This window comes from Sceloporus occidentalis, unplaced genomic scaffold, assembly GCF_023333645.1.
Source record: "Sceloporus occidentalis isolate IW3139 unplaced genomic scaffold, rSceOcc1.0.p SCAF_4, whole genome shotgun sequence".
Lineage (NCBI taxonomy): Eukaryota > Metazoa > Chordata > Lepidosauria > Squamata > Phrynosomatidae > Sceloporus > Sceloporus occidentalis.
Genome location: NW_028316984.1, coordinates 166,488,841 through 166,509,044, shown reverse-complemented (window position 1 = coordinate 166,509,044; position 20,204 = coordinate 166,488,841). Strand labels below are relative to the sequence as shown.

The 20,204-nt window shown below is 39.9% G+C and overlaps 1 protein-coding gene across 2 annotated transcripts in view; it reads right to left on the bottom strand.

The window, feature by feature from the left end:
• Positions 1-20,204, bottom strand: part of ADCK1 (aarF domain containing kinase 1) — a 199,533-nt gene that overhangs the window by 127,345 nt on the left and 51,984 nt on the right. The gene's annotated exons all lie outside the window — the stretch shown is intronic.

Genomic DNA, 20,204 nt, shown 5'->3' with positions numbered 1-20,204 from the left:
ATAAACAAATCTCCATTAGTTTAGATTGTGCAAGAAGCATGTATGGAAAAAAGCAGGTTCCTTTTTCCCACCAAGACATCCTGTGCTGATGCTTGCAGTTTACAAAGCGTAGAGTATTCCTGCAAATACTTCCATCACCCCCTAAAGACAGAACAGGGAAGAATGTGGCCTGACATCCACTGCATATGTCAACTACAGGCAGTAGACAAAGGGCTGTCCTATGTCACTGTTCTCCCTGAGGCAAGATAGTACTTCTGCCTTTTTGTATTTCACTTACAGAAGCCAGGTAGATTGGTAAACTGACTCTTATTTCAACACTGTGATGGGGGACAGCTTTCTTCACCTCCCCTGAGGACACAGTAGGCTAGCTTAGGGTATGCAGGACAGTGTCTGAAACATACTGCTCTCTCCTTCAAGAAAGAGGATAGATAGAGGGATGCAACTCCCCCTTCATATCACTTAGCATCTGCTGCCTGAGGTCAGTACCTCACTCTGCCAGCAGAAGGGCCAGCTGTGGACAGAAATGTTGCATGATCACATCCGATCTCCATACAACAAGCACAATTCAGGCATGCCTTAAGGGGACACACAAATGTGCAGCAAAGAAGTAGTTGCATGCAAAAATACTGGCTACAGCTCCTCTATAAAGCTTGGTACTGACACCTGATCTACTTGGTGTCAGCAAGCAAAAGCTGCCACTTTGCATGCCTCCATAAACCTTGATGTGGGTCATGCAGCAGCATGCAAAATGGCAGCTTCTGCCTCCCATAAATAAGACTCCTACAAGGAGCAAACAGCTACTACCTTAAAGAAACATAGTAGCCATGCAGTGTTTTTTGTAACTCAGGACTAGGCCATTTATTCTTTGTCTTTTGAATGCAAGTGATGTCAAGAAAAAAGGAAATAAGAGAGACCGGAAAAGAAAGGGTGCAGCTGGGGGGTGGGAAGAGGGAGGGATAGAGCCAGAGCAGCTGGGCAGTTTGTCACAGTACAGGGCGTTCAGCCCATTACAGAGAAACAGCTTTTATGCTGCTTGGATAATTGTCCTCGACACCGTCTCCAGCAGAGGAGAAAGGAGGGGGGAGATCAGCAACTAGCAAAAGCAAGAAGGGTCTATCTATAGCTCTCCAGAATTAACTTGCATTCCAAAGAAAAGGATGGGAAGGTTGGATAGAATTGAGGGGGGTTGGGAGAGACACCTAACCCTGATTTTTTTCCCCCATTTAAAAAATATTTTAATGTTGAAAAAGAGCTGTGTAAGTATTTTTTTTCCAGTCATGGAATAAAGGCTACAGGGAAAACACAAACATAAATATGAATACACACATGCACACACTTAAGGCTGCATGTAAATGCATAAAGCTGAACCAAGAGACTAAAACACACTCTAGCTGGACCTCTGTGTTGACTCACTTCCTCAAATGCAAGTTTTAAAATGTTTTTGTCTTGGTTTTTACTTACAGTACTACCTTGACTGCAAATTACACGAAGAAAAATCAGCTTCTACTATAAGGATGTAGAACCCCTTTTTTCACCAGGGCCCTGAATTCAATATCAGCTAGCATAGACAGCTGGACTTCAACTCTGGAGACCAGAGTTTGATGCCCCACTCAGCCCATAAACCCACTGGATGACTTTGGGCAACAACAAGGGTTCTCACAAGCTGTCTTCCACTAATAGCTGGGGCTAAGAAAATAGAGTAGCACCAGGTATGATTCTTAACTATTTACAGTTATAGCACTTTGATACCACTTTAACTGCCATAGTTTCATCCTATGGAATCCTGGGATTTGTAGTTTGGTGAGATCCTTAGCACTCTCTGCCAGATTGTTCTTGCGCTGTAATTTAAGAGAGTGATTGAGAGAATTTTAAGTTTCTCACAAAACTAATCCCAGTGGGGCCAGGGCAACTGAAGAAGTATGCATTTGCTATAGTTTTTTTAGTCTGGATACAATCTTGGACATTTCAGCCTTGGACCACAGTTTTCTGCAAATTTAATCATGCCACATAGTCACATTTTGCCCATCCCTCTAATAAAAGGGAGATTAAAGAATGAACTACACAAGGAGTTGTTCATGGAGTTATACTGAAGAAGGAGTAAGCTTGTTTTCTGCAGCTCCAGAGACTAGGTCATGGAACAATGGATGCAAGCTACAGGAAAAGAGAAGCCGCCTCAACATTAGGAGGAACTTAATGACAGTAAGAGCTGTTCGACAGTGGAACACACTCCCTCGTAGTGGAGTACCCTTCCCTGGAGATCTTCAAGCAGAGGCTGGATGGCGATCTGTCGAGGATGTTTTGATTGAGATTTCCTGCATGACAGCGGGTTGGACTGGATGGCCCTTGTGGTCTCTTCCAACTCTATGATTCTATGATTCAAACAAAATTTCTCCTAATGTTGATGTAATAATGTAGCCCTAAACCTGGAAAATATGGGGAAAGCTATCTCAAGAACAAATTGCACAAGAAATCTTTTCAGGGAAACATGATAAATGTATTAATTGGATTTTTCTAAAGTGTGATTACATAGAATGGGAAAAGGAAAAAAGAGATGAAGGGGTAGTACATAGGATAGTCATATGAATATTTTGTATTTTTTATTTTATAGAAAATGTCTTTTTGGAAATATGGTCAGCTTATATTAATGCATTTTAATTAAATATAAATGTATCAGTGGAGTTTTAGCTGGTCTCTGGTTTTGGCCCATGCTGCACAAAAGTTAAAAGACTATACTGTAGCTATATGTCATTCAGGTGTCAAATACACTGAGAGCTAAACTACATGATGTGTTAAACATGTAGTGTACAACTGAGCTTCTCGTTCCTTTTCTCTTTGCAAATGATTCATTAGTTACCCTTATCTCTCAAGTTAGTTCTTTCTTCTGTAATGCATTTTATTAAAAAGAAGGCTGAAGGAATGTACCTATACTTGGTTTACACATAGGAATTTTTGAAGAGACAGAATAAAGATGAAATGTTGACTTCCGTAAATTTGAAATATAATAAAATGTAAGCAGGATGAGCACAAAATAAGAAGAAAAACATTCTCCCAATGACCTAGGACAAATGGGCAAACTAGACATGTAAAAATCACCTGATCTCAATGGTATACAGCAAAGAGTTCTAAAACACAATCTAAGAGGCCAAGCAAACAATTCCCTACACCAGGCTTGTCTCTCCTAAAGCCCGCCACATGTCTTGGATCACAACTCCTGCAGATGACAAGAGTTGTGGTACAACCAATATGAAACCCATCCCTCCTGAATCAAATTCTAGACCCTTCAGCAGTTTGCTGTGATGCTATCAATGATTTCATCACAAATAAAATCTATTGCAATTTCACTTGCTGCCCCTCACTCCTGGAACCTTCTTCCCCCGCGAGCAAGAGCCATCACTTCTTTAACCAGCTTCAAAACGGAGTTGAAGACCATCCTGTTCAGAGAAGCGTTCCCAGGCATTGCATAATTGTCACTTGCTACTGGATGTTCTTTTGTTGTCTGTTTTATTGAATCATTTCCTGTATTGCTATGTATTTTATATGTATTATCTTACTAGACAGGCCCCTTCCCCACCACCACTCCCTTCTCTTTTCATGTCGTGTCTTTTTAGATTGTAAGCCTGAGGGCAGGGAACCGTCCAATTAAAAAGATTGTATGTACAGTGCTGTGTAAATTTACAGCGCTTTATAAATAAATAAATAAATAATAATAATAATAATAATAATAATAATAATAATGGATAAGAGTCAACTTAGATGCCAACATTGTAGCAAAAGTTGACAATAGGATGTCTAGAGAATCTGTCAGTAGGATTATCCTGGATGAGTTCCAATTGGTGAGTACCACCAATGTGGACAAGCTGTTGGGGCAAATAAGGAAGATAACTTGTCCTCTATCCCTATCCTTGGCTGGTCATCCAGGGAGGAGGTGCAATTAGATTTCAATCACAATGTATTACTAATCCATCTCTCGGGGAGAAAAGTTTTCCATCCTGTTTAAAAGAAGCGGTGGTATGACCACTTCTAAAAAAAACCCTCCCTGGATCCCCTGGACTTATACAACTATAGACAAATCTCCCTTTTCTGGGCAAGGTAATTGAGAGGGTAATTGCCTCCCAACTCCAGTCTCAGATGACACAAATTATCTAGACCCATTTCAAACCAGCTTCAGAGCAGGATCTGAGTTGATCTTCAACTGAGTGTGTGCCTGCTGATTCTCTTGAACCTCTCAGTGGCATTCAGTATCATCAACCATGGTATCCTTCTGGAATGCCTGGGGGATTTGGGAATCGGAGGCACTGTACTTCAGTGCTTCTGGTCCTATCTCTCAGGCAGGTTCCAGATGGTGGTGCCTGAGGATAACGGCTTCTCAAAAATGTCACTCTATCCCCAATGCTATTCAACATCTACATGAAACCGCTAGGAGAGATCATCCAGAGGCATAGGGTGGGGAGCTGTCAGTCTGCTGATGACACCTAAATATATTTCTCTATGCCTTCACATTCAACCTCAGCTAAGGATAGTGTGTCTCCTCTGAATGAATGCCTGAAGGAGGTAATGGGCTAGATAAGGAAAAACAAACTGAAGCTGAATCCAAACAAGACAGAAATGCTTACTGTCAAGGATCCTAACTAGGGTTTGTAGGTATGTCAATCAGTACTTAGTTACACTCCTCCTGAAAGACTATGTTTGCTTTTTGGGGGTATTTCTGGATCTGTTGCTCCAAATGACAGCTCAAATAGGTACAAGGGCTAGCAGTGCTTACTATCAGTTTTGGCAATTACTCCAGCTGCGCCCCTACCTAGAGTAGGAAGACCTAAAGATGATAGTGCATGTGCTGGTAACTTCAGGACTGGACTTTTGCAATGCACTGGACATTGGGCTAACTATGTGCCAATTTTGCAAACTTCATTTAGTTCAAAACACGGCAGCCAGATTGATTACTAGGACATTCAGGAGTGAACATATTACACCGGTATTAAAATCACTCCATTGGCTGCCAATTAGTTTCCCGGCAAGGCACAAGGTGTTGGTTATTACCTTTAAAGCCCTACATGGTTTGGGTCCAGGTTACCTTCATACCATATAATCCACCCCATACACTCAGGTCCTTTGGAGGACATTTATTGTAGTCTGCCAGGATTAGGTTGGCAACTGTCGGCCAGAGGACCTTTTCTTCAGCTGCTTCTAGACTGTGGAATGTCCTGCCAGAAGAGAGTTGACAGGTGAATACTCTACCCGAATTTAAAACAGCTCTGAAGACCAGTCTCTTCCAGCAGACTTATCCAGAAGATTTTTACATTGTGAAATTTAAATGATGAATTGAAAATATGGATTATTTTAGAATGTGTATGCCCTATTTGTCCTTTTAAACTATTGCATATCTTAGTTAATGTGCTTTAATTGATGTTGTGTATTGTTTATTTGCTGTTGTTTCCCACCTCGATCCAAGGGGAGTGATGGGTAAGTATTATCGATTCATGGGGAGAGGAGGGTAGAATGATGATGATTATGAGGATGAGGATGATGAGCTAGATTGGGAAAAGCTGCCATACTTCATCAGGCCAGGTTGCAAATTGAATGAGTTATTGTCTTGATCTTTGCTTACTGCTACACCAACTGTATCCATCTTAGGATGCTCACTCTGGGTGCCAAGATAAGCTTGGCAGCTTGGCATTTTTGTGAATGAGCTCTCTGTAATGGGATAGAACAAAAAATGTCTTTAACCTTTTTAAAAATCTGACAAGTTAGTTAACTACAAAAGTGAAATTCCTACAGAAATGAACTCTTCTCAATTAACAACTAAATATTTCTTTTTCAGTTTCAAGTCATTTGGGATCACTGATGGGAATTATGTGGCTCTGCAGACATTGTTGGACTGTAAGTGCCATCAGCCTTAGCCACAATTAGCAATAGTAGTTTCAGACTTGGGACATTATCAGACAAGAGAAATTGGAAGTATAATCCAATGGCAATCCAAATGCAATCATGGGGTTTAACATTATTGTGTGATAGACTACCACACGCAATTTCGGGCAATGGGAAGTCAGTCCGAACGCAATCATGGGGTTTCACGTTATTGCGTGAGAGGTGATCACACACAATTTCAGGCAATGGCAAGCTATTTTCAGGCAATGGGAAGTCAGTTCGAACGCAATTCGAATTCACGTAAATTCGCTGAACTAGCGAATTCACATGAATGCGTTCTGACCCCACTTTCTTTTCATTTGAAATTAAGAGAAATTAGTCCCATGTGATTAACACCTTTGAAATTTACTTTTAAGAATGAATGTGTCATGTTGTAGCCATCCTTAAATTAGCAATAGTAGGATGATGCACTGGAACCCAGAACACCATCCTACTACTATTCAGTTATAGATGGCTTCAGTATGTTGTTACATCCATTCTTCTTAAACAGAGAAAGGTACTTTTTCACTAGTACTCCCATATTCACTGTGCTAACATAGCTAGTGAGAGTTGTAGTCCCCAACAGATTAATCCAAGGCTGGACCTGAGCTAGATCGGAGCATTGCTCAGCACCAACAGAGGACATTATTACCCAGACTTTGGTAATATTTTATTTGAACAACCAAATAAAATAAATCCTATGTGTTATGTTTCTGTCCACAAAATTAAAAGTACGCTCGTGGTTGGTCAAATTCTTGAACACAAATCTCCTGAGCACAACAGCTTTATGCATTACTGTGCATAAAAGGCATTTTTAATAAATTAAACCTTTAACCACATAACCACACCAGGGCTCTCAATTACTTCAGCAACACATAAACAATCTGAAACAATAATTAACAACAGAGCTATAAATCACCTCATTGAATATGATACGTGATGAACCAGCATGGACTTTGCCAAAGGGAAAAAATGATTTCCTCCCCAATTCATTACAGTTTTAGGACATTCAACACAGTACTGTGAGACAGAGACAGAGAGGAGATATTTAATAGAATGTTTTCAAATGGCATTTGATGAAGTCCATTACAAATTGTTAGAAAATAATCATTTCATGAAATGCAAAAGCATGACCAGGACTGACTAACCTTTCCAGTACTTGAATTCAAGCTCAGTCCTACTCAAAGGTCCAATTGTCATCACCAAATCTAGAGTGGACTGCAATGCCATTAGCATACTAAGAAATGAGTAGAAAGAATTCTACCTATTATTCTATATAAAGTAAACTTTATCCACCTCCCTGTCAAAATATAGGACTAACCTCACTACTAGCAAAAACTAACAGAACCTGAGCTGGCCTCTTTTAAAATTCTGGATAAGGCAGGGATAGCAGGGCCACTGTCTTGACTAGCAACTGGGGATCTGACTATGATTCAAAAGATTCATCATATCTATGATTCTGATGACACAAGAAGCAGAGATGTTGGAGGCTGCCTCAAGTCCAGCACCATGGCTGGATCTAAAACATAGATCATTAGATTGGAAGTCATAACAACTGACTCCCTCCACAACAGACAGAAAACAAATTTCAACATACGAGAGTTTGGCTGTGGGGAGTAGCTGAGGGGAGCTAGGAACTGTGGGATAAAGTCAGTAGGCAGGGTCAATTTGAGAACCAAGGGATAAACATGGAGATAGGAGCAAGAACAAGCCAAATGTCAGGACCAAGGAACAACCAATGGTATACAGTCGCCCCTCCTAACGCGCAGATCTCGGAACTGCAGTCGTGAATACTCACAGAGGGATGACCTCCATTGTTTCCAGTGGGGTGTGCAGCTGCGGCACACGCCTGCGCACACTTGCAGGCATGTGCCCCATTCAAGCCTATGGGGCTTGGATATGCATGAGCCTTCGTTTTCGGGGGGGGGGGGCGCGGAACTGATCCCCTGCAAAAACAGAGAGCATGATGAAGCTTAGAAAAAGTCTGTTATTCAACCAATCTTCAGCTAGAACAAGGAGCCTTGTTAGACTCCTTCCTCTCCAGAAGTAGCCAAAGGCCACCTTGGGCAGGTAGTGTCACTAGTCACTAGGAGGGTATTTCACCAGAATGTTGTCACCTGCACTTCAGTGGCTTACCATGATCTGTCCCATCAATCCCAGTGGCTTCTGATTCAATGTCAGCTCATCAACAAAGCAGGAGAGCTGGAAGGAATTGTCTGAAGGAAGGAAAAGTGGATGACTTTGGGGAAAAGGCCTTCTCCTTTAAAACCTTCCTCATATGGAGAGTGGAGTGATCTACAGTGTACATTATATTATGGTCTTCTGGGGGATGTTTACATAAGGCAGTAAGGTCTAGGCTGGCAAATGTCACCCTTTACAGTTGTTCCTCAACTATGGAATTACCTGCTGGAACAGATTCAACAACTGGCTATGCTATCTGAGTTGAAGACAGCACTAGAGATCAGTCTCTTCCAGCAGGCCGATCCAGATGGTTTTTAAATTAAAGTTTTAAAATATTAATTAATTGTTTTTAATATGTATTGGTTTTATATGCTATTTTAACTGGTGTCACATGTCTGTTCTGTTGGTATATTTTAATCTGTTTTTGTTCCCTGCCTTGATCCATAAGAAAAGGTAAGAAATAAGCATTATTAGTGCCAGAAAACATATCCAGGCATAGCTGTGCTACATTGGAGTAAACTGCTCACTTTGAGCTTTCCATGGTACTGCAACTACAGATTTGCTTTGGCAGATAACAGCTTATACGCTTTTTGTCAAAGTCAGGACAGGACTTGAGAGCTGAATGTTCATGTAAAGTCTCCCTTCTTTTCACTGCACCTGTATAATATTTTATTTTTTTACTCAGCTGGAATACATATATAACAAAATATATTGTCCTGTAGGGAGAACTTTTTACATCTGAAAGGTAGCATAGAAAAACTTCAAATAAAGAACATCTCTCTCTCTCTCTCCCTCTCTTTAAAAATATATTTGATTTCTGAATTTAATAAAACACAGCACTATATTAAGATTTTATGGCTTAAAAACTGAGAATTAAATTGTACATGTCTGCATGCACACAGATGCATGCCCCCCCACACACACACACGCTATTGGATTCACTGGCGAAGTACAGTATTCTTTCCATACACAAAACCCTTTTCTCAGATTTCATAAACTAACACTGAACATCAAGTCTATTGCTATGCCAGGAAAATATTCCTTAGCACCCGTGGATGTAGTGATTATTCTACTAGCCACCAAGTAATCTTTCAAAATGCTGGTCTGCTGCAGATATGGATGAAATTGAATGTTCAGATAAAACCAAAGAACTCACATGATTCCCAGTTCTGTAGTTCTGTTTAATGATCAGTGAGTGTTACTGGCTTGGAATGAAAAGGACTGGATTGTGTGAAACACAGACATATACCACGGCTTGTCAGTGCTGATATAGCTCCCTCCATGTAGAAAGCCTGGAGCAATTGCCACCAGTGTCTGCTCAATTCTGCTACTTCCTACCCTATAAAAAGGCCTAGAACTGAGTTCTCAAATTGGTGGTGATGGTGTGTTTACTCCTTCCACATACTGATTGGGTGGAGGCCAGTTTGCCTGCCTCGGGTTACGAAATTAATTCGTTCCGCTGTCAATTTCGTAACCCGAAAGGCTTTCGCAAGCCGAATCCCCATAGGCGCTAATGGGGAAAAGCCGCTTTTTGGTGCGAAATCGCGCCGAAAAGCACCAAAAGTTTTTTCGTAACCCGAAAAAACTTTCTTAACCCGAAACAGTTTTTTTAAATTAATTTTTTTCGTATCCTGAAAATTTCGTAACCTGGGTAATTCGTATCCCGAGGCACCACTGTAGTTCTTAACACTCTTAACACTAAGGCCCCATTCCCACTGGGCATATAAAGCGATGTATTTCGCTGAGATTCTTACTCAGATTTTTTTTCTGAGTCGTAATCAAATCTGACTCATCGTTCCCATTAAAAATGGGTACAAACAGACCCGGGGTTTTTTACCCCAGTTTTCGTTTCCATTGGTATTTTCCCTGTGGTAATTTGAAACGTGTTATTTTGCTCCCCGTTCCCAGTGCCCTTCTGGAACCTCTTTTTTTTTTAAGCAGCTGTCAATCAAGCTCTTAAGCACTTGACGTCACAGCCAATCAGTCGCTTAGCCACTTTTCCCCTCCAGGAAAGGAAGAAGGAGCCTCTATTCCCCTCAAATCTATTCTCTGGAAGAGAGACGGGGCCTCTATTTACCCAAATCCCTTTGCGTCCCAGGTTTTTCTGTGTCTTCCCATAGTTCCCATAGTTCCTCTGGGAAAGAGAGAAGGGGCCTCTATTCCCCCCAAATCCCTTTGCCTCCCCCATTGCTCGCTGGGCTGTCTGGGGGGCGATCAAGAAGGCATGTAATGCAAAGCCAATCTGCTGCTCAGGTGCTCAGGCAGAGGCAAAAGAAGAAAAAAGAAAAAAGAATAGTTTAAAAAATGGTGTTCAGTCTCCACACACGTTGATCTATGAATGTGGAGCAGGGGGGAGGTTGCAGGGGTCGTAATGTGTTTACTGCGTTTGGAGGTCAATGTAGATCGCCTTACCCCGCTTCCCAATCCACCGGGGGAAAGACTATGCGAACGGGAGAAAATGGCGCCGGTAATGCAGGAAAGAGAACAAGCAGGTGTTAAATTAAACTGACTTATCAACCACTGATTCGGGTTTTTTCAGAATAATTCGATCACATGGGAGTCAGATTCGAATTCCAATGGGAACGATATTGGAGCAATGCGGATCGAATGCATGCTTAAATGGGAATGATGCACCCATGATTCGCATCCTGATACGCAGTCTAAGCCAGTGGGAACACGGCCTTTGTTAGGTTCAGATTTAGCTCCAAAAAGCAGAAACTCGGTTCCTGGTGATGACAAGGCTTTGCAAGCCACAAGAATACTTCTTTATATTCTGCTACTGAGAATAATTATGAAAAAGGTCAAATAGCAGCAATGATGTAGAGCCAGTTCCTTTATTAAAACTGCAGTGAACACTGAGAAATTAGATGCCACCACTAGTGTCAAACGCAAAATATTGGAAAACATTAGTTATGCCTAAGACAGGCACCTGATGGACATAATATAGCCATGGAGTTAACAGAAGTAGTGATTACTAGACTGTCTTTACTATTAATCATTTGCTTTGTATTTAAAATACAAATACAAACTAAATACTATTAATCATTTGATATAAGATACTTTATTTTGCAAGATACTTTACAAACTTAATTCCCATTTATCTTTAGCATCCAACTCCTACATTTTAATGTTCCCATTTTGCAGATGTGATCTAGTAGGCATTGTTTACTTAGAGCTGCAAAAGTCATATACCAAAAATTCCTGAGCAAATGTAGAAGTTATGGGATAAGTCCGTATATGGATTAATCATTCAACAATAAGAAGCAGAGAATAGGAAATTAATGGTCAGTTTTCACACTTTTGATGTTAAAGGTGACTAACGAGGTGGGTAGGTTGGCTAATGATATTAAATTATTTAGAATGGGGAGAACAAAAATGGATTGTGAATAGCCTGAAAAGAATCTCTACAAACTGGGAGAATGGACAGTAAAATGGAAAAATGAAAGTGAATGTAAACCTAACTTAACATATATTGAGGGCATCAGAGATGGCAGAGAAGGAATGTTGGAGTTGTGGCAGATAGCTCAATGAACATATCAACCCAGTGTGCAACTGCTGTAAAAAAGGGAAAAGCCATATTGGGTGTTATGTGAAAAAGAATTATTTTATGGAAAATAAAAGTCAGTATTACATTGTTGTTGTCAACATTTCCGATTTATGGCGACCCTAAAGTGATCCTATTTTGGGTTTTCTGGAGCTAAGAGGGTGTGACTTGCTCAAGGCCACCCAGCAGATTTCCATGGTCAAGTGGAGAATTGAACCCTGGTCTCCAGAGTCGTCATCCTACATTAAAACCACTACACCATGCCTGTTCTCCAATATTACATTACCCTTATACAAAACCACAATATGGCTACATCTGGAATAGTGTGGACAGTTCTGATCACAATACCTGGAAAATGATGCTTTATAACTAGAAAAAGAGCATTAAAAAGCAATCACAATGGTCAAGGCAATTCCCTTACTAGGACTTCCCTTGATCATTGTGGTTGCAATGATTCTGTAAGCCATTCCCTCACCAGAGCGTTATTAACATCTAGGGAATGTTTTGCTTAGAAAAAAGAAGGCACACAAAATTACCCACAGTGTAGAGAAAATCAATAGAAAAAAGATTTTCTTCCTCTCTCTTAATATTAGAACCCAATATTACTAAATGGTGTGAGATTCAGGACATGAAACTGGACATATAATATATGTATATGTGTTGGGTGCACACCTGCATGTAGAAAGATCCTGCTATGAACATCTGTCAGATGTGTTCTGAAGATAAGCAATCTGTCTCATCTCCAGAACACATCTGACAGGTGTTCATAGCAGGATCTTTCTAGTTCTTTATCACTCCATTTATCTAACATTTTGAGACACGGTAGAATAGGATGGCATTTTTAAGGCCACATTTTTTAAATTCTCAGATATCAAGTTGTTTCAAAAGGTTGAAATGGAATACAACAGGTTATTCACTGCAATGATATTATTAAAGTCAACCCATGCTTAAAATTAAAGGTTGAATTAAATATCCACATGCGTTCGTGAGCCGATGCTAGTGGAAGTTTCTCAGGCTAATAAATCTGATTGTTCTGAAAGGCAATATGCAGCTGATTAGTAGATTCCTGGTACGCATGTTTCTCAAACATCTGTGTGCATTAAGAGAAATAGAGATTGAAGGGCAAAAGGAATGCTGATGTTTTAATCTCTCCAAAAACAGTCATTTATGTCATGGGCTACTGACAAATCTCTTTCTGTCTGATGACAACAATTTGTACAAAACTTTTTGTAGTAAAATATTTCTAACTTTATCTTCTCAGAATCAACAAAATAAGAGTACAAGATCTCAGCAATATAATCAAATAAGAAAGAAAACAATGCATAATATATATTACATATAAGCTGCAACAAACTGAAGCTTTCATTCTTTGGCTATATTATGAGATGGCATGACTCACTGGAAAAAATGATAATGTTTGTAAAGTAGAAGGCTACAAGAAAAGAGAAGACCACATTACAAGTGGATTGACTCAATGAAGAATGCCATGGCTTTGAGATTCAAAATCTGAGCTGGTGATCATGGAGGTCTCTTATTCATAAGGCTGCCACAAAGTTGGAGCCAATTTGATGGAAAATAGCAACAGTGGACTACAATAATTTGTCAATTAATCAGTCTTTGCCCCACTCAATCTATGCTCCCTCCAGACTGTGAAAAAGATGCATGGTAGGCTCAGGAAAGCATTTTATATGGGGAAGACAGCATACAAGAAGGGACTTTCCTGCACACTTTCTCCCCATAACAATCTCATTTCCTCCAGTTTCCCCAAACATTTGAGTGGTGGGTTTATAGGGACAAATTAAGAGGGATAGGCTGTTAGTTGTTCAACTGTGATTTAGGGTGAGTACAAACCCCTCTAGTAAAGTCTAAGCACCACTCTCCTCAGGTAAATACTACTTCCGTCTTGTTTGGATGGAGCATCAGCTAAATAGCATTTATCCTGTTGGTTCATACAGCAGCATGGTGTTTGGGAACACCTATTTGCTGAGGTAAATTCTGCCCTCAGGACTAGGTAGGAAAACATGACTGAAGGTGGTAAAGCTTCAAGGTTGACTTATATATTAGGGTTGTATTAGATTAAGGAAAGATCCTGGAAACTCCATATGGAGTCAAACACAGAGATCTGGTAGCCCAGTGCCAGATGGAATTCAGGTCAGTTTTTTGATTACACAGCAGCCACTAGAGCAAAAGCAGAGCTATTGGGTGCAGTAAATCCAAAATGTAGAAATGGAAACAGAATAGATTACAAAGACAATGAAAAATGAGATAGTGCCACCAATGTCAATGTCAAAATAATAGAAAGCATTACTCAAACCCAAGAAATCAAATGACTAACATAGCCATCTCTCTCTCTCTCTCTCTCTCTCTCTCTGTGTGTGTGTGTGTGTGTGTGTGTGCGTGCGTGCGCATGTGTGTGTTTGGAACTGAAAGGCAAGACATTTTGGTTTAGAGTGCTGTTATTTGCTTTATGGTTTCTGAGCTCTGAGGAGCCACTGGGCTTGCGATATTAAGCTTTTCTCTACACTTACTTACAAAAGAAGTATTTGTTTAAAAAAGTGAATGGCATCATTGCAGGAGCTTTACAGGAAACACAACAACAGTAACTACTGCTACTACTACTACTACTACAGTTTATGTTGTTGTTGTTTGTTGTTGTGTGCCCTCAACCTGTTTTGACTTATAGCGAGCCTAAGGCAAACCTATCATGGGCTTTTCTTGGCAAGATTTGTTCAGAGGACGTTTGCCATTGTCGTCCCCTGAGGCTGAAAGCATGTGACTTTCCCAAGGTCATTCAGTGGGTTTCATGGCCAAGTGGGGAACGGAACAATAGTCTCCAGAGTTGTTGTCCAACGCTAAAACCACTACACCAGGCTGGCTCACTACTACTACTACCACTATCACTACAGTGAATTTCAAGGTGGTGTGTTCTTTCTTGCCTTTTAGGTACTTCTGGCATGGCACTGCAGTTGGCAGTTACATGTGGGCAAATCAAGTCTTTACAGCAAAATATAATTTTGATTGGCTAGTCTTCTCAAGGAGCATAGATATAAAGGAAATGGGAACAGGGCAGGAAACGGAATTATGGGGCTGTCAGACCCAACTCTGCAGTAGCAGTCTAAGATCCTATGCAAATTTTATGCCTAAAGTTACATTCCCATCAGCCTTAGCCAGCACAAACAATGGCAAAGCCTGATAGAAGTGCATGGGTATAAAACTGTATTGGTTTAATATTAATTTATCTGCCCTGGCTTCCCCCATAGAATCTTAAAGTTACAGTTTGGTGAGCATATTGAATGTTTTCTTGATCCCAAAACAGAACTTTGTCTTCTGGGAAACTTTCCCCCGGTTTTTATATAATACAAATTTGCACTAAAAACAGCTTTGTTGTTGTTAACTGTTTTCATGTCAACTTCAACTTATGGAATTCTCATGAATGAGAAACCTCCAAGTCACTCCATCTTCACCACTCTGTTCATCTTTTATTGAACCTATCCATCTGGAATGTGGTCTTTAGAAATAACCCACCCATCCTCCAAAAAAGGAATCATACATGCTACTACACATCATCATGTTTGAAAACACCACAACTATTTATATGAAATTCTGCCATTATCTTTGGAAATTACTTTAGAGCAAAATAATTTCACGTTATATAGCAATATCTTCAGATTATTCATGGGGATCCTCCAGGTGGAGCAAATAAGAGATTGCGTTGTTGCTGTAGTTCTCAGTTTTTTAAAAACAAAAACAAAAACTGCTGATGTTGTCCCAGACTATTTTCTGGCAATTCCTGGCATCAGATACAACATTTTATCCCCACCTTCAAGTGGGTTTCTTTTAAATTCTAAGATATATGGGAATACAAAAGTCTCCTCCTCCTTTCTCTCTCTCTCTTTTCAATCAGAGTACTAATGTATCACTGTTATGGCACTAATCTAAAACGTGATAGCCGATTCTCCTTCCATTAACCCACCATACTGACTCTGAGGGTGAAACAGCTCCCAAAGGGTAAGTATGCTCCTTTTCCAAGACATGAGCTTCCTTTCAAACTTCTGTCCAGGAAATTTCAAAGTGTTCTCCATTTTGAGCATGACTGAGAAGCATGAGTTCATATCTATATTAGTGTTTTTAGCTTTTCTTTTTTTAATGTCCTACATTTTTCTTGAATGTCCTATATTTTGTGGTGTTTGTACCCCTTTGTGGATATGATATTTGGTCATTCTGGTTTCAGGTGACCTATTACAAAGTGAATCCTCTTTTCTCCTTCAGATTATGGAATTCTCTTCAAAGGAGTTTAGTGCCTCCCTCCCCAGTTGAACTTCAGCTGGAGGGCACAGATCTTTCTGTCTCAGAATTGACAGCTGGCTATAGTTACAAAATGTATATTCTGATAGATACATAAAACTGTTTAGATGGTATGAGTAGGTGATAAGAAGGTAAGAGAAGGTGTTGAAAGGACAGGAAAGGTAGGTAGGCATATGAGAAGGCATGTGAAGGTGATAAGAAGGAAAGTGAAGAAGTTGAGAGAATAGATAAAGATAGGAAAGTATACGAAAGAGTACAGAAGGTAAGGGAAAGTGAAAAGAAGGTATGTGAAGAGATGGAGAGGAGAGATGAAAGTTAAGGAAGAGTTAGGAGACATAGTAGTAGAAATGAGAGGGATAAGGAAAGGATAAGAAAGAAAAGGAAAGTAGGGTATGAAGAAGTAGAAAGTAGAGAAATGTAATACAAAAAAAAGACAGGTGAGTGAAGTAATAAGATGATAGATAAATGGTGCAAGAAAGAGAAACATATATAAAAAGCAGAATAATGAAGTAACAGGGAGAAATGGAATATGGAAAATAGAATAAACAACACTGAAATAATGGAGGAGGAGGAGGAAATAAGACAATGTAAATATGTATCACTACTTAATGCAATAAAACCTATTTATAAATAAAAAATAAAATGTATATTCTGAACTATTTGATGTTTTTCTGCTTATTTATTATTAGTGAGGCAATTTAACTCGTTTCAATTGGCATTTGAGAGCTAGCATGGTGTACTGGTTTGAGTGTTGGACTAGGACTCTGGGATTCCAGGATTTTAACCCCTGCTCAGCCATGGAAATCCACTGTCAAGTCACACTCTCTAACCTCAGAGGAAGGCAATGGCAAACCCACTCCAAACAAATTTAGCCAAGAAAACCCCATGATAGATTTGTGTTAGGGTTGCTGTAAGAAGACACAAATTAATGCTTAAATAGCATAATTAATTTAATTGTATTTTAACATGTATATTTAAAGGGATTTTTATTAGAGCCTGTTTTAATTATGCATGTTGGAAACTGCCTTGCATCTCAACTGTGAAAAAAGGGTGAGATATAAAAATGAAGAAAAGACAGATGCTTTGTCCCCCTCCTCCCCCTCCTCGTACCCTCACAACATCCCTATGTGGAAAGATAAATAGCTTGCCCAAAAATCATGCTGTGAGCTTCACAGGTAAAAGATAAATTGAACACAAGCTTTCTAGGGTCCATTCACACTACATAATTATAGTGCCATTATTCTATTTTAATTGCCATAACTCTGTCCTATAGAATCCTGGGACTTACAATGTAGGGAGGGACTCCAATTCTTCCCCAAATTACAACCCCCAGGTTTCCATCAGATGAAAGCATGCCAGTTAAAGTGGAATAATAGCACTATAATTCTGCTGTGTGAATGGACCCCTATTCTCTTGCCTTTTGTAATTTCACCCATTTAAAACACTGATGAGATTGTGTGAAGCTCAGTGGGAGAAGAAAGGAGAGGCCTCAGGTTTTTTAAAATTTAAAATTTTTATTTTAAAAAATATTATTTTAAAATTGTCTTTAAAACATCACAATTTACCAAATTTTCACTTTAAATACACGAAACTATGTACATGTAAATATATTAGACTGTCTAAATGATATTGTAATTTAAAGGTAAAATTTTAATTTTGGTAGTTGTTTATGTCACAACTATTGCCATTACATCTAGTGATATATGGGGATTACAATGTATAAGTAACATCAGTACAAAAGAACATTGCTAAGGATTCTGTATGGTGTGGTATGCGAGGGGTTCACTAGGTGCGGGTGACTCTATGAGTAACAGCACTGGGTGATGCCAACCCTTGTGACAGCACTGAGTAGGCTTGTGTGGAATAACACCTTCAGGAAACCTGGCTGCATAGGGCTTCACAGGTCATAACCATCATTTTGAACTGTGCTCAAAAAACTAGTAGAACTCTTGTAACCACTCAAGTTGTATGTTCCCTATAACCATTCTGTAACCAGGAAAAATTATCAACATCTGGATGGCTAACATTTATCCACCACTGAGTATGTCCCAGTGCTATGAATTAGCATCTCAAATAAATGCATCATCTTCAGGAAAATGTGAGAAAAGTACATCATGACTCTCCAAATTCATCTCCAGGGCTTGAGAAAGTTGTCATTGTTGTCTTGCTTGGGAAATAGCTTCTCTATGCACAGTCAAAGAAACAGAGAACCTCAGACACGGGTCCAAATCAGAAGTGCCATGAAGCCCAGAGGAAGAGACTAGGCAGTCGTGCAAGGCCTGCAGCAAAGCTCAGAGAACTCCTCGAGCCACCTTGCCATGTTCCTGTTCTCCCTTGCAGTTTGATGCACACACAGCTGGTGCCGATTTCCTGGCTCATGCTCCATCTTCATTTTGCTCCAAGCTCGGTCATTTGCACTCTGATTATCTCTCATTACCAACGACCTTGCTGTAATGAGTTTTAATCTGCCTCGTATTAATTAGAAACATTTTCATTAGCCAGCTCGATTTGGGGTAAATAGCTAATAGAAGTGTCTGGGCTGCGATTAGTTATCAATAGGGGTTGTTAAGGGGGAGGATCAAAATGTGCATAGGGAGCAGCTGTTCCCCATCTAAAAAACAACGAGACACAATAGGATCTTTGCACAAGACCCCATTAGAAAATTTTGGAAGCCAAGTCTTTAAAAATATATTTTAAAAAATGAGAACATAATCTGCTGGGACATTCTCCCTTGAAAGCTCCACTGATATTTTCATGTGCACGGTGGCACTCAATGGAGGATCTGGCCATCAGTGACTACTAGGCAGGATAACTAGGTAGCATCTCCAAAAGAGAGCCAGTGTTCTTCCGTATATTGCTGGCAAATGCAAGAAAGTAAGTACCGCTGCATTCATGTGATGCTGGAGGCTTTCCTATAACCAACTACTTGACTACTGTGTGTGAACAAATTGCTGGACCCAATAGGCCTAGATAGCTCTGACCCAGCATTCACTCTTCACTACTGTGCTTTTGACTGACTCCCATTAATTTCCATAGGGATGGTGTGGGAAATTTTAAGATAAATAATATTCTCAGATGTGTAAAATCTAGAGTCAGAAATTGCAAGCTCATGGAGTCATAGAATCATAGAGTAGGAAGGGGCCCTATGGGCCATCAAGGCCAACTGAATGCCAGATCACTAGCTAAGGCATCCTGAGTGGTCCAGTCTGTTTTAGATGACATCCAGAGAAGCAGATCACACTACCTCTCTAGGCAATTGGTTCCGTTGCCAAACTGCTCTTTCTGTCAAGACATTCTGTCTGATGTTGAATCGAAATCTAACATCCTGTAACTTCAAGCCATTAGACCTGTTCTACCCACTAAGGTAACAGAGAACAGGCCTGCACCTTTTTCTCTGTGACAGCCCCCGAGGTATTGAAATACAATCACATCACCCCTCAGTCTTCTCTTCACCAAGTTGAACATGCTCAGCTTTTTCAACCTTTCTGCATAGGTTTTGCTCTTCATGCCTCTTATCATTCTCATTGCTCTTCTCTGAATCTGCTCCAACTTGCCAATATCCTTCATAAATGAGACACCCATAACTGAATTCAGCACCCCAAATGAGGCCTGACCAGTGCAGAATATAGTGGGACTATTAATTCTTCCAACATGATTCTATTAATGCAGGTTAAAATAGCATTCAGCTTCTTTTCTGCAGCATCACACTGCTGGCTCATGTTCGGAGTATGATCAACAATAACCCCAAGGTCCTTTTTGCATGCTGAACCATGTATCTCCCATCTTATACCTATGTATTTGGGTTTTGTCACCTATACGTAAAATTTTGTATTTGTCCCTACTGAATTTCATTTTATTAATTTCTTCCCAGATTTCTAATTTATGTAGTTCCTTCTGAATTCTATTCCTATCTTCTAGTTTGTTAGCCACCCCTCCCAGGTTTGTCTTTTGCAAACTTGAGAAGGATTCCTTCTGCCACAGCATCTAAGTAATTAATAAAAAAATTGAAAGAGTAATGGCCTGAGGATAATGGCCTGAGGCTCTCCACTTGAAACATCTTTCCAGTTTGAAGACAAGCTACCGATGATGACTCAGCACTTTTCCAACCAGTTATGGATCCATCTGACAGTGTTCCCATCTCTTCCACATTTAATCAGTTTACTAATCAAAACATTATGGGGAATCCTTATCAAATCTTTACCAAAATCCAGATAATGACATCCACAGTATTCCACCATCTATTAAACTAGTGACCTGATTTTAAAAAAAC